The following is a 16,417-nucleotide window of genomic DNA, read 5'->3' as shown; positions in this document are numbered from 1 at the left end:
GCACATGTGACTTCTATTACAAGTGTAGTGACATGTGAGTGTTTTTTTTTAATTTGTGTGCAGTCTGTGAGAGTTCTGTGAGATTTCGAACATCATGTATGTCAGAGCTCCTCATTCTGCAGTATGTAAACTGGACACCCTATCCCATCGTTTCATTCGGTGCTCATGTAAATAATTTGCTGGTATAGTCATCGATTATAATTGGACAGGAAACATTTGGCCTGTGTATCTACAGCAACTGTCGACTTGTTTCACCCTCTGAAGCCAAAATGAGTAGGTTCAGTGCGTCCTGGGACTTCTGGATCATTGACGCTGACTAAAAACCCCCCTTGCATGTTTGGCCACAACACAACCACGTGCAAGCCTATCAGCCTATCATTATTCTCCTCCCATTTATGAGCGGCGGTCTCTTGCACTTCCTGGCATCTGTAATGTGTCACCTTTTCAGGAACAGAGGAAAACGCTGCTCAACCTCACCAATGACCTCAAAGGGTTTATGACAATTGGACAATCCATCATTCGCTGCATGTGAGGAGTTAAAAAATTTTATTTGGCAAGGAGGTAATTCTAAAAGAACTTAATTATATAATACTGGTATCTGATTGGTTCCCCAATATAGTTGCACGTCACAAATTAGCAGTGTGAGGTACCAGATTAAGTTGTTCTAACAGGGGAGTTAAGCAGGTTGGGGTTAAGACTGCCTAGAGGAAACTCTGTGGTGGTCATGTCTTCCTATGTAAAATAAATAAGGACAGAGGAGTTTATTTTCACTGTGGTTAAAGAGGAAGAACAGAGAGAGAGAGACAGAGAGCGAGCAGAGGAGAGAGAAAAAGGAAGAGAAAGTGGTTTATTTTCACTGCGGCAGAAAGAGTTTGTTTTAACTGTGTTTTGAATTTGGACTTATCCCCCTGTGTCGGCCAGAGACTGAAAGAGAATCCATAGACAAAGGACACAGTGACAGAAGAAGGAACATAAGGAAGGGTATATGTGAGAGAAGGGGGAAAAATAGACAGGTTTTTTTTTTACACTGGTGTTGGCCAATCACAAGATGAATCAAGAGATTCTAAAGGTGTATCACAGCCAGAGTTCTACCTCACTGTTACAACACACACTTTCCGTTTCCTGAGTGTGTGTTTCTCAGAGGTGACTCTGCTGTTGACGCATTCACAGCATTGTGACGTCACTCTTCTAATTGATCCCTGCATCTGTGCACAGAAAAAAGAATTCAGGCTGGAAACATGCAGCCGCACTGATTTAATAATAGTTCTGATTGTTGAGAAGTTATTGCATAAGATGCTTTCATAAAGAGAAGGAGATTCAAGGCAGCAGAGAGGTAAGGCACTGTCATTGTAAGTATACTTTTTTGAACATGATTGTGTTCAAGAGCATCTTTAAATGGTGACTTAATGAGGTATGTGAGGGTAAGCGAGTAAAATAAATAAATGTAAGTAACATGATGCATGTGAGTATGGGGAATACATGTGAATGATCAGTTGTGGTTTCAGTTGCATTCTTATTTCTTTGAAAGAACCTCAGCAGGTGCTACACACTCAAACGCGATGTGAACGGAAAGAGTGTAAAGAAAAGTTTGCTCAGATGTCAGTCTACACTTTCACACCTGAGCATGTGATGCTAATCACTGCCAGCTCGCGTCTGACGGCTCAAAAAATAATTATTCGCCATAGACCACATGACAAAAAAAGCTGGATTCTGTTGCTTTGTGTGTGGGGAGGACGTGTAACCAGAGCCGTGGGCCATAAGCACATGAGAGGTTCAGTGCTGTATAAGATTGATTGGATAGCCACAACATCAAAACTCAAAGCCTAAACAGGCTCATGCATTAGCCCCTAAGACCCATGCAGATGCATATTACGGTGATGATGAGCTCATGACAGTACCCTCTTACACACCACGATCTTTGACTTCAATGTCAGGATTTGGTAACTCTAGCAGTGAGACTTACGAATGATAAATTCCTCGATGTAAATATTTCTGACTAAAATGCTTCTTTTGTTTTTGAATAATGTTTCCATTTAAATCCTAACTCTCAGTGAAAAAGCCCCCTTACACAACACAATGTCTTAAAGATAGAATTTCACTCAGAAATGGTTCTAATTATAGAGAATCATGTCAGGAGAAGTATTACATAACTTACAACTGGGATGGTTATGAAGATCCAAAGCTAAGCTACTATGCTGAAATCCACGTAGGTCACATGTTGTCAGTTGGAGTCCAGATCTGGCCATGACCATTAACTACTGATGCACTGCTGGATATCCACGGGCCCCTTTCTACAAAGGCATCTGGAAAATGTGTCCATTTTTATTATCAGAGAGAGAGAGAGAGAGAGAGAGAGAGAGAGAGAGAGAGGGTGGACAGGCTGGACATGGGTGCTCTAAAGTTAAATTGTTAGTTTATGGAGTAAATACAAAGTTAATAGTAGAACTGTTGTTTCTCATGGTCCTTGAGGATAGGATTCTTGTTATGAGACCCAGATTTCCAAGCACAGAAGCACATCTTTTGTTAAAACCTGTCACCATGGCAGCCAAGAACTTTTGTTTTGTAGTGTATTTTACATTGTAAAAAAAAACTCTTTTAACCAAGACCATGACTCAGTACCAAGTAATTCTGTGGCCTAAACATCAATCCATCCATCATCTGAACCTGCTTTGTACTGCAGTGCAGGGTCACAGGGGGCTGGAGCCTGTCCCAGCTATCGACGGGTGAGAGGCGGGGTACACCCTGGACAGGTCACCAATCCATCATGGGGCATCATGGCCTAAACATGTTACAGAGTTTGACTATATACTGCATATTCCTAGTGAGGACAAACTCTGCAGGACACAATAAAGACCACTGAGTGTTCACTTGATGACAATCAGGCCTTGATAAAGCTTAAACATTAAACAGAGAAGCTACCATTTTTACACAGGGTGCCATACAATCTGCTCAAGATGTTTCAATATAAACATAAAACAGGGATCAGTCATAACACACTCACTGACATAATTTTAAACAATCAGTTTAAATTACATTGGAAAGCATTGTTTTGGCTTGTGATTCAAGAGATAAACAATAAAAAGGTCTTCCTGAAGTAAAGCAGGGCTGAAGTTGTAGTGTATATCTGTAGCACCTGATACCTCAGAAACGCCCTCTGAGCATTTGTCTTGGCAGCATTTCTGGCAAGTTCTGGTTGAGTGTCCAATCTGCTTTTTATCAATCAATGGCAAAATTCACTATGCTGTCCAGAAAGTGTGTTGTTAAACCTCAATTCAACCACAACTGTTGAAACCATATCTGACCAGAGAGAAGTCATCTGTAGCGTCCCATCAACATCTCCACCCCAGACAGGCCAATCTCCATTTTTATAGCGCTTAAGTGTTCATGTCCAGGAAGACATTCATTAGTCAACAGGCTCAGTTTTCACCAATGTGCTTGTGGTCTGTCTCTGTTCAATATAACTGTTATTGTGTCAAACATAAAATTTGGTCACCCTAGAAATGCTACCAGTACATAGAGTACATTTATTGCCTCTCACAGATAAATTACTATGCAATTTATGAGAGATTTATTAATCTACTGTAAGATACCATCTTTGGCCTAAAAGGTATTCAATATTTCTCAAAATATATACAAAAATACAAAAGAAAGACAGTAAAGACAACCAGGTATCTGTGAGACATTACCGTATAATCCAGTTTAAGCAATATATCAATGGGTCTGAAGGCTTTATGGATGCTGAAACACTGCAGAGTGGTTTACTATGCCCCGCACCAGGACTTTACGGCTCTTCAAAGTTATCATGGCATCACTTACTTCCTTCCTTTTTACTGCAGCAATCGTGTATATACAGTATTCCCTCCCTTCATGTTACTAAAATCAGGAAGAAAAGTGGGACAATGACAGACCAGACACAAGAGCCAGACAGAGAGGCAGCAAGTAAATCATGAATACAAGACTTACGTTTTTGGGTCAGAGAGAATTAATGTGCAAGATCAGGTGACCATGAATGACACGGTCTGAGAGGAAGGGATCAGCGGGTCAGTCAGTGGGTCAGAGAGGGGGATGGGGTCACTGTGGCTGGAACCTCTGGATTATGGATCACTGGGGGCATCGGTCCATCTCTCCCTGGACAGCTATGGCTTGTCCACTCTGACCTCTGGTTGAAATATACCTGCACCCTTCAACAACATGGTCTATATGATCCCTGCTTTATCTCCAGCAGGCCTGCTGGGAGAGGAATGCAAGAAAGAAAGAACACCTCTCCGTTAGCAGGTATGCATTCCTCTGTGTAAGGCGGCTGTTAGGAGCATGTAAGCTCTGCAGGCTCTTATCACTGACTTAGCAAGCTGGAAAATATAGAGTTTGCCTTTGTAGTGTTAAAGTAGGAAGTGGGGCTCTCTTATCAGTGACCGTGATGTAGCTGGGAGATGTAGAGCTGATTGCCCTCTTTGGGGGGTATTCTTTGTTCTTGGTGGTACTGTACTGATGGAGCATTACGCGTGAACCACAGCTCAACATGCAGATAACAGTTAGATCATATTAACTAATATGTGTTTTGGTGGAAAGAAAAAAAGCATAGATCTGATTTAGTTTCCTCAGTTTAAACATCTTGTGGACAATTGACCTATGTTCATTGTGTAAGTGAGTGTGAAACATTTTTACTTAGAAATTTTGGAGACTCTTAACAAATAAGCCAGATGATATTAGTCATCATCAATAGATCCCAAGAGTTTTGATCCTGCTTTGGGAAAACGGAAGCAGAAGAAACTGTTGTGGATGACTTCAGTGCAGCTGGGGATGGACCATACTGACAGCTGATTCTTCATAAAACAAGCCAAACACTGCACATGTATTAAAAAAGATGGAAATGAAATCACCACAAAAGCAATACAGGAATACAAGGAACAATTGTTAAAGGTTTTGTCTTTATTTTTTATTATTAACACCAATACCACTGTCCATCGACAACACATTTTTGCTGGAGGCCTTATAATGGTTTCATTTCACAGCTCTTTCATAGATATCTCTCCAGCTGGTTCTGTCACCATAGACCTAGAGGGTCAATTATGACCCCAGACCTGGCATTTTGCACTTTGATCCCTGAGGCTAGAGATCACGCTGGTGATTATGTCTGGCCAATAACCAAATAGATTGTGGTTATATGTAAGACTGTGTGTGTGTGTCTCACACTACAGGCGTAGGTGTTGCAGAGAGAGAGAGGGAGAGAGAGAAGAATTTGACCCAAACTTCCTCTAAACCTGGACTAGCAGGGGTCCACTTGTGTCACATGTTCTCCTGTCTGTTCAGATAAGAACATGGGAAACCATGCTTCCCCACCAAACAGTTAGAACTGATGAAGCTGCTTGGATGAGCAGCGAAACGTCTTCTAGAAAACTCTACAAGTCCAGACGCCTTGCTTCAATCTTCTCTACGTTAATGTGTCATATACTCTCCTGCATGCTACATCATCACACTGGTGATCTGGGTATCACTGGTATGTGGATCCACTCACAGATGCTGTAATGACATTAAATCAAATGCCGTGCTTATCTTTATTTTTGAACCTCCTGCACAGCTGAGGAAAACCTCATCTCTTATGGGAGGTGTGTGTGGGATCTGCACAGAAGGCCTTCCTCCACCTGTCCTGTCATCTGCTGGGTTGCAGCTATTCACTGCATTCACAGTAATACACCAATATTAGCTTGATTAAGAGCATACTGTTAATAAGAAACTGCCATGTCTGCATCTGTGAACTAATACATAATGGCAACAAATCTCTAAGCTATACTGGTGATTTCATCCTGGTACTTGTCTGCCATTTTTGAGCATGTGAGTGTGAGTGAATGTTGAATATTCCACAATTGATAAATAAGAAACAATGGAGTACAATGTGAAAGTAAGAACATATATTTTTCTTTAATAGAAAAAATAATAAAAAAATAATGCACTTTATCATGTTACCACTTGTGTACATTATTGCTTGCTATTATTGCCTATAGGCTGAATATGGACATTAATCGAAAATGGAATGCATGTAAATGTGGGTCATTGTTTTATTCACTCCCTGATTGACTGGTAACAGCTAATAGCTAACAGCGATGAATGGGGGTAAGGTTTAGTTATATATCATGCTATGCCACAATATGACTATGCAAAAGTGTATGCGTAGGTGGAAAAACACCTAACCTACAGGACAATACAAAGTTTAACTCAAGGTATATGTACAGCCTATACAGTCAAATATCCAGCACCCATTATAACACATTTTAAATGACAATATGTGGAAGAAAGGATTGTGCTGTCATTATGTCAAGTAACACTCACAATCCTCATTTTACTTATAATTTCCCATCTATACTTTTTGTCATCCATTACAGGAAGCAACACACAGCACAGCCTGGTTCCTTTTAATACCACCTTCCAGTCTCACTGCTGTTATTGAAAAAAATGAGCTGTATTTACCAACCAGCGGCCGCTTAACTCAAGATCAGCAGTTGACAAGTCAGGGGTCTCAATACAATGTAATTTAAAGTACTGCATGTATTAGTGTGAAAAAAAAACGTACATAAGCTTTGAAGTGTCATCTAAGGTTTAAATATCTTGTGCCAAATGTATGGTAAAACCCTTAGTTGTAGCACAGTAGGCACATTTATCAAGATTTCTGTATTCAGTTATAATCTTTGACATAACTACTTCCATTGAAGTTCACCTTCAGGCCACCTCTCAAATGTACACACTGCATTTGTAATAGTTATGACCTTTTACTCCAAAACAGTATTTTAAAGTGAAAACAAGGGCAAAAATAACCAATTACCACAGTTTTTACAGCCATCACTTAGCTCTCAGATAAAAGCCACTGAGCCTCCAGAGGAAGACCATTACTCTAAAACAGCAGCTCTTTGAAGCAGGGGACAGGGCAGCAGTGGCAGTGAAGAATGACCGGCACACTTCCTGTTTCACACAGGTTACTCAGACCTGTGCAGCTACAGTATATGACTGTGACCGTAAGAGAGGAAGTGAGCGTGTCCAAGGTGACAGTTCATTTACATATCAGTCCACATGTAGATGATTGTGTTGCTCATTGCTATTGCACTTCCACGTGCACTACAAGAACATCTGAGAGCCAATAAAATGGCTAAAATTGAAGGGACTACTAGAGGTAAGGATCTCCTGACATTTCAGGTTCCATGCTGTGTAGTCCTCACATAGACAAACATTTACTCTATAAATGAATGGCACTGAACACGAGGGGTTTTTGCAAACTGCTCACGTGATTCCTACATACATACGACATAATAACAGATAGATCTGGACAGGATGCATTACTGCAATAAAAATGGAGAATATACTGAGCTGCTAGCTTAGATAGAAATATTAATGACATCAGCAGTCTATTTGTAATCACTGTTGATAGTAGAGGCTGGTATGTTTGTTTCCTTCTGTTCAAGTGATAGAGACGTGACGAATAAAGAAGGGCACGTATTGACCGATAAACACAATCAGGATGCAAAGTACAGCCTGTCGCTGCCATCATTGTCAAAAGTGTTTCTGTCCATTTGCAAACTCAGCAGGGAGCCTTGACATTGAGTACATGTTTTTCATACAGCCAACAAGTTCAACTGTTCAACCAGAGTTTAATTTCTTGGCATCAGAATTGAAAAATGTTTAAAGAAGATGGATGTCTCTCAGTGGACAGACGTAGGGGGCTACAATGACATATTTCATCTGGAGTTATATACATAGAGCAATCCATCAATCTGAATCTGTAATCCCATGATGAAGATGATTTCTTATGCCATCATCTGGGTCCAGTCAGTAAAAAGTGTTAAATGGGCAGTTTAAGCCAAACACTTGGTCTGTGCACAGGGGATATTTGTCATGAAATGATAGGTAAAGTGAGGAACAGAGACAAGTTAATCATAAATCATTGCTTACAATTGTTTTTTGAATCAAGCCTTACCTGTACTGTTACATTAAGACAGATATCCTCATGTATTACTATAAAATCCTGTAAAGAAACCCTCACTGTGAATTTAATTTGATTTTTCTGAAAAGTATGAGTCAGGAAAAAAAAGGTTTACAGGAGCAGATGACCCAAATCCAATGGTGGTGTGGTATTTTACACAAATGACAGCATGGCAACACTCACGTGTCATGAGCACTTTCACATCAACCGCGTGCAGAAAATAGCACTTTGATCTGTGTGCTTTGGTCAGAAAAGAGGGCTACACCAGCTATTTAAGCTATGTAACCTCAAACGAACTTTACAGGTTAACAGGATTGCAAGAAAACAGGTTCAGCAGCCACCAAGTACAGTACAAACTTGGACATTAAGTGCACACTGTGTCTCTTTTTTTTAATAGTATCACAGTCTCTGTGTGTTGCCATGTTGCAAACATATGTCGATGTTGGTAAATGCTGCTCATTGTCTTGTGTGTGGTGATGACGATTGAATACATGGCAGCTGTTATCCTCACAGGTTGTGGCCCTGAGGTCTGTGTGACCTTAACTAACACCCAGCATGAGCTGAAACGTCAGACCGAGCAGGATGGGGCACCACTACGGAGGTAGTGAAAATGGGAACAGTATGGGGAAAAGAGGAAAAAATGAAAAGAAAGAGGCACAGGTAACAAGAGAGGAGACAGACAGAGGAAGTCTATGGAGGGAATTATCCTTTAAAACTTTAAAATTGCTCTAATTCTGCACGGTGGTCTGGTTTGTAAAATCACCCGGGTAACAATACCACAACAAGATGGGTGGAGTATCCCCATCCAGACCCTTATGTTCACCCATCACAAATGAATACACACACACACACACACACTCAAATCAACACAAATCTGCACAAGTTGCATCATGATTGCCTCTCTCTCTTTCCCTTTCGTCCTTTCTGTGTATGTCTGGGTGTGTGTAGGATCCATCCACAATACATGGCGTTAGTGGAAACTCTGAGCCAGCACCCATAGGAAAGGAAGGAGGGAGGAGGAGGACGATGAGGAAGATGCTTTCCTCTTGGGGATCAAAGGTTACTTCTGTCCATTACCGGGCCAGCTCCACCTCAACTGGCTGTGTGGAGGAAGAGATTAAAGAGTGCATGTGTGTGAAGATTCACTAGTCCAAGCAGCGGCACAGCGGTCTACTGTATGTGTAGACTGCAGGCCTAAATAAATCTTTAATTTCCACAGATAAAAGGGATTAAGACTGAGATTACTTCATCAAAATCAATATCGTATTATAAATGTTTGATCTCACATGTACAAAATCTGAAAGAATCTGTTCACAAGAGGTTCGTTTTACTTAAATGTTGAGAGGAGTGAGCAAGTCAGTCTCATCCTATAATGTTAAATAGTCATAATAATTGTTCAAACTAACAAACTTCAACTGGAATTGTGTAACATTGAGGTAATTTAATGTATTGCAAACTAAAACTACTTGAATAAAATCAATAACACATTATCTTGACTATCACCAGTATCATTGTGGGAAAAAACCCCAAGCTGAGCTATCAAAGTTCTCACTGTCCGGACATGGTATCTCTGCAGCCTCTGATGATGTGTCGCTCCAGCTGTCAAGCAAGACATGCTCAGAAATCAATGAGTTGATTTTTACCTGCATCATATGGATATGGGGCTACCGATTAGAGGTGGAGGGGGTGTTACATGCTTCACTACTCGTCACTGTATATGTTAATGATGAGTAAGGTCTGTAATAAATTGTTCTCTAAATGAGGCTAAGTCATTTAGCTTGACTTCTGCCCCCTCTCCCTTTAAATATTATTTCTTCCTTATGGCTGATTGTGCATTAGGGGAGGAGGGCAATGATGATTTTCCTCATTTTCCAAATGACAGCTTAACATACAGCCCTCCAGAGAGACGTCAGCAAATCATTGACAGAAGTATGAATTTAAGAGCAAAGACACATGGTACCAATTGGACCTGAACTCCTTCATGTAACCCTCTCCATGACAGGGAGGAGAGCGGAAGGGAGTCCAAGATGGTAGCCTGCACTCTGTGTGTGTGTGTATTGGATATCCCTACATAACTGCGTTACGCCCAGCTCAATCAATTTTGTGTGTGTGCACGCTCTCTGTCTCTGACATAATCCCACCCGCCACATGGCTCAGTGTCGACATCCAATCAGCGGCCTGTGTTTGGTGGCTTTTTTGATTGAGCTGTCTAGAAAGTGTAGTTCACACCCTGAAACCACACCTCGAGACGCCGCCGGTTTTCAGATTGTTTTTAAACGCTGCACACCCAGTTATACCACCCACCCATTCAACTACTGGCTTCTTTAGCGCCCGCTAAAATCAAATGGATGCCACGATTCCTCAACATACAAACTCTTCTGCAATAAATCCAGTGATGTCATTTGTTGCTCGCATACATTTAGTCCAATGTAACCATACATAATTGGCACATAAATCTAATTTACTAAAAGCAAATTGCACTGAAAAAAAGACTTTTTGCACAAAAACACAAATGATGACGTATAAAAAAAATTAAAAAAAACTCTTTCATGCTAACAGCTTTATTTATTTGTGCTGTTGAAATTATTTAACACACTGATGAAAGATGCTACTTGTCATCCTTGGTTGAAAGCATTGTACCTCAAAGAGGTCACAGTGCACACATCCGCACATTGTATTTATGGTAAGACAGTTTGCTGCCATGTTTTCAACACCAGCACACACCTGCATCCTTTCATCTTACACTTAAAGGACGACTAGTGTAACAGTAACCACAATGACACAGTAACATCTGTGTGTGTGTAGCTGCAGTTATCTCTTATTTGCTGCAGGAGAACGAGCACTTTATTGTCTGGTGTACCTGATGCAGCTAAAAAAGTTTAATATATACTCCATTCAAAGCACCACTGATAAAAAGAGCATTACTCCTTATGACTTTGCTTGTTGGAGTTAGAGGTGGATGTGTCAGAGTGGGGGATTTGTGCTCAGCTTAAGTAAAACAAACAACAGATTGACAGTGTGACATGTTTAGAGAAAACAGGCCCACAGTTCGTGAGACTTCCCAGGATAATTGCTCAATAAATTCCCTAATGTTCTGTGCTGTTTCCGGTAGTAGAACTAGAACATATAGACTGTGTGTATAGCTATGTAGATATGGATATATATATAGAAGTGAATTAAGCAATTGCAACAACCAGCATTTACATAAAAGTCCTTCCTGTCAGGACAGGACTTGTCAGAAGTTTGTCTGAATGTCAACACTAATAAAAACCTATGCATCAAGTTTCCCATGATGTCATATGTGTTCTATACTGTGTGCACCCACTTCCAGGAGTCTGGTTAGTAATTGTATATTTCCTTGTCAAGTACATGAGCTTGTGCAAAAGTCTAAGAAAGCAAAGAGTAGAGGACTCATGTGACCCCTGAACAATATATGGCTCCTGTGACAATAACGTCCCACACAGTCAGGAGCAGATGCAGCGAAGCATGGGGCCGTGTGTTTTTACTGCAGCATACATAAACAATGCAGGTCTGCTCATTGTTTTCTTTCCATATAGGTCCCATTTATATTCATCAGCTTGGCTTGTAAACATACATTCAGAATGTGAGGTTTTACAAAATAAATGTTTATCATGTGAAGTTGGGACAGAATATGACATCACTATGAGCTAAAGCTTCTGTGATGATAAACAGTAAAAACAGTACGATCCCCACGTCCACATACGAACGATAAGGTTATAACACTTAATCTGAAGTTGGTCCTGATAAGAGACGTTCAGTGGCACTACTGCCATGATGTAATTGTGTGTTGTAAATCCCTCTGAGGACAGAAAAATGTCCTCAGAGGGATGTTCTAACATCAATAATAAAGACTCTTAAAGATAAGTAACCCCTGGAACACCTTACAGGGGTTTTACCCTCCAAGATTTCATTACAGGTGAGGAATAATGTGATAGAGTAAAGGGTAACCCTCTGCATCACCCTGTCTGGTTTAAATTCTTAATTCTCAATGCACTTTTTCAGCAAATTGGACATTATCCCTGCTGGTTTCCATGGCAACAGACCACACGATGCCACAACTGACCGGTCCCAAACAAGTATTCAACACAGACCTGTACTGTAGTGAGGTCCAGTTCAAATGCTGTTTATTCAGTCCACTATCAGGTTAATGTGCATAGCAGCCATATTAACAGAGCTTTTATTAACCCTGTTATTATTGACCATTTTTAACTTATTGTTGTCTTTTTAGACTGACTTATGAGGGACACACACAGTATTGTTGCTTGTGTGTAAGGGGTACTTAGGCTGCAAATTAATTGCCTTATTTGGAATCAATAAAATTGTCTTTTTCAAATTTTCATACTTTTTGTGACATATTGGATTCATCACAGTAGAGGCCTGCTTTTAATAGGAGATCCTACTAATTTATAAAAGCACAGAAAGAAACTAAAGTGGGAAATGTACATTTTCAGAACTTAAAAGCACTTTATATTATCTTTAATTGTCCATGTGGGCCTAAATTGGTGTGTCTTGTTATAAAAATGATACTTTGTGTTGTAATATGAACAGAGACTTTTCAAAGAAAAGATGAGAGTCATAATTCTGAAACTTTAAATTGAAAATCCCTTTCTTTCTCTTAAGTTTTTCAGGTAACAGAGCGGTGATGTTGTGATCACTGACAGACTCACGGTCTTGAGAGTAACATGAGCCAAGAGTTTGGTTGGATAATCCCTTTAGATTGGAGAGGCGCTACTGCACCGTGCATTTCAGCCTCCTGGCTCTGGGTTCTGTATTACACAGCACTGCCTGCTGGTCAAATATATGAACTGCAGGCATTGAATCAATGAAATGACTGAAATTCCATAACATCCAGCTGACATGTGCTGGGTGAGGATTTCTTACACAGATGATTCTGTGGATTCACATTCTGTTTCCAGCAGAGAAATTTATGATCACATACATTTTAATTTCATGCAATATTAAACGTCTGAATGTGACGCTGTTCCTCAGCTTGAGGTGCGCCAGTTTTCACACTAGGTGCAATTTGAATGGGAGCATGGTCAGCCAATGTAAGCCTCTCTCTCTCTCTCTCTCTCTCTCTCTCTCCACAGGAGTCTGAATGAGTTTGGATGAGTGAGTCTCTCTCTCACACACACACACATCCTCTCTCTCTCTCTCTCTCTCTTTCTCTCCCCCCTCTTCTCTTCTCCGTCGCTCCTCCTTTACACCCCCAAAACCTCCCCTTTCTTATTAAAACAACACGCCAATCTGTTGTAGCCCGGTAAAAGGGGCTTGGGAGCCGCAGCAGCCATAAAGGAGGCTCCACACACACACATATATACACACACACACACACGCGTACACACATACACACACACGCATCCGTCTGGAAGGAATTAGACAGCTGAGGCAGCGGCAGAGAAACTTTTGGCCACTTCTGTGCGCTCTGTGTAACCTGGATGCTTGGGGGAAACTAAGACTACCTACAAGCACCCCCACAAGAGAAAAAAAATCTGGCTTATATTTGATTATTACAGTGATTGCTGGAAACTTCTTCTTTTTTTCTTCTTAATATGACGCTGCCAAAAGTGAATGGCTTTTTGTAAACTTTTGAATGAAAGTGACAGACGTTGATGGACAAGAATATTTATCATTTTTTTGTATGACCTGCAATTTATTTATATATTTTTGACATGAATGATACCAAAGTTGACCGACATGATGTTTGTAAACCAAAGATGCATGTGGTGCATAGTTACTGACTGCAGACAGAGAGTTTGAGAGAACGAGCGCTCCTGAGTATTTTTTTTTTTGCACATCCAGCCGGAAACACGAGGGACTTTTTTTTGACATTTTTTTTCCACCCCTTAAATTAATGAGGACCATTTCGAAGGGATTTATGAAAGTCATTTTCACTCAAACTTTGTTGCTACATTTTCTTCCTGTGGATCAGTACCTGAATCGCCGAAGTTGACCGCATCCTTTCTCTCAAAGACGAACGAGGGGGACAACATTTGCTTAAAGGTAGGTGGCCTGTGATCTTTCAGTGTGGTGGCCCTGCAGCAGGCTGACAGACAGACAGACAGACAGTGATGGATGTTTTGTCAGATGTCAGTCATTCATGTGGGCAGTTAGTTAAGACATCCGTGTGAATTCAGATGATTAATCTTACAGTTCTCATAGATATATAATGTTATATATAATATATATATATCCAATTTTTCCATTATATGGCACAACATGTGGCGCTGATAGCACCGCTGTATACTTTTAAATTGAGTACTTGATATTATTATTTGGGTATAAAGTTTGTTTTGCGCTTGTGCATGCCTTCCTGTCCAGCTGCGCCAGCTGTGCAAACATTTATCCAGATTACTCCATGCTTCTCAGTTTTTTTTTGCTGAAACAGTTATTCTAGGCTGAGAATAAACGAAATTGATGACGTCGTAAGACATACGTCATTCTTGTAAGATTTTTTTGAGCCAATGAGATGCGTGGATGCGGACACGCTCTGCCTGCCGTGTTGTGGAAGCGCGTAATTTGATGCCTAACGTGGCAGACAGATATTTAGACACATATATATGCTGAGTTTTTATACAATAATGTTACAGCTGTTTATAAAAATGAACTACTGATAGTGGTGGCAGGGATTTACCCTGCTGACATCTTCTAGCTTTAGACCAAAAAATAAATGAACCGAGAGCTTATGACAGGTGTCACATTGCCAATCTGCACTTGTGGCATGGTTTTCAGCATTATAGCCTCACACCCACCAAACACATGTGCATGAATGCTAATGAACATCTGTCACACTCCTTTGACATATTCTCTTCCTCCATCCGCCTACTCTGACCTCTCAATCATCAGATACCACTGTATAACCCACACACGGAATGCCCATCTGTGAGTTGGATGTCTGAGCATTCCTGACATTTATCTACGATGTACAGTAAAAAAAAAATCCATCCTACACATGGAATTTACTTCCTACTGTCCTGGACTTCCTTTATATGATGCATTTTAATGCTTGAGCAGCTGCAAGCTGAAGTGTGATACGCACCTGGAGAGTTAAATCAGTGTTGATCTGATTAGGCTACCGTTTTGAGTAGCACTTTATTTACAGTGCTTAGTTTACATCGTAGGATGAAGGTAAAAAGATGCAGACCACATCTTTTCTGAATTAATCGGTGCATGTGTGAAGCATTTGTTGACATGCTCTTCCTAATCTAAGACCTCCTGGGAGTTCCCTCAGCTGAGTGCAAGGCTTAGTGTGCAGTCAGGAAGACACTAAATACTATATATTTAGGAGATGATAGTTGTCATCTTCAGCTAATAATGCCAAAAACAGACTTTCTTGCAGTCCGATACTGTCATGGACTGCACTGCAGACTCATCTGAGCCACAGGATGTACTTCCACACAGCACACAGAGCAGTTTACTACTCAACAGAGGAAGGCATTCCATGGCTGGCCTCTATTAGGGCTCACAACAAGTCTCACGTGCCATTACTGCTCCCAGCAAGGGTCCTTCACTGTATAGGGCCTCTGGGCTTTGGGGTGGCAGGGTATAGCTATTGAAGTTAAAGACATGTGTAGCCCCTTCCAAATCACTGGCACCACTTCTGTTTTGCACTCATGCCACAGTTCCTTCTAGTAACTTTGGTACATTAGCCCCACAGCCAGCCAACTACCTCATACTGAGTCACACAGAGTATCACAGGGAGGGCTGAATGCATAGATCCAGGAGCATGAAGTAATCCAGGAGCTTCACAAAGTCTGCTGTGTTTGAGTAAGCTGCAGCACATCAGAAGTTCTGTCTGTATTTTCATCTATAATACATACAACCATCAGCATTCATCCATCCACTGTGTGTGATTGTGAGTGCCAGACTCTGTTATCTCCTAGCCACAATTAGCTGTGGTGCTAGGAGTAGAATTTTCCTTCCAGCTGTTGCCAGATAGGGGAAGTGTTGGATCAATGGAAGACACAAGTTACAGAAACTTTTTATCTGTGTCACTGGAAAAAGCTATTCACATTTTGTTCTTATTGTGTAAATGCACAAAGATATGGCTGTAGGTGGCATTCCACACACAAGCCACATCTGTACTTCTAGCTTCTTGAAATCTGCCACAGTGGCATAATTCCAGTACCTCAGCTGGCAGTGAACAGAGCCAAGTCCACCACCGCGGCTCCAGTCTCTTGCTCCCCTCCCCTGCCTCTATTGGTGTGTGTGTGACATCTCTTTCTCTCTCTCTCTCTCTCTCTCTCTCTCCCTCTCTCACCCGGCTTTGAATGCTGTAGTCCTGTACTTCTTTCCACTTCCCTCCTACCACTTGTCTTCCCACTGTAGAGTTGATTTGAAGGCATCCGACAAACCAAAATACCAAACAGCATTGGAATCCAGAACGAATTCACCTCAGCATTTTATTAAATTGCAGCTTCTTCTTTA

The sequence above is a fragment of the Parambassis ranga genome, chromosome 16, assembly GCF_900634625.1.
Source record: "Parambassis ranga chromosome 16, fParRan2.1, whole genome shotgun sequence".
Taxonomy (NCBI): Eukaryota; Metazoa; Chordata; class Actinopteri; family Ambassidae; genus Parambassis; species Parambassis ranga.
Note: the sequence above shows the minus strand (reverse complement) of the source record.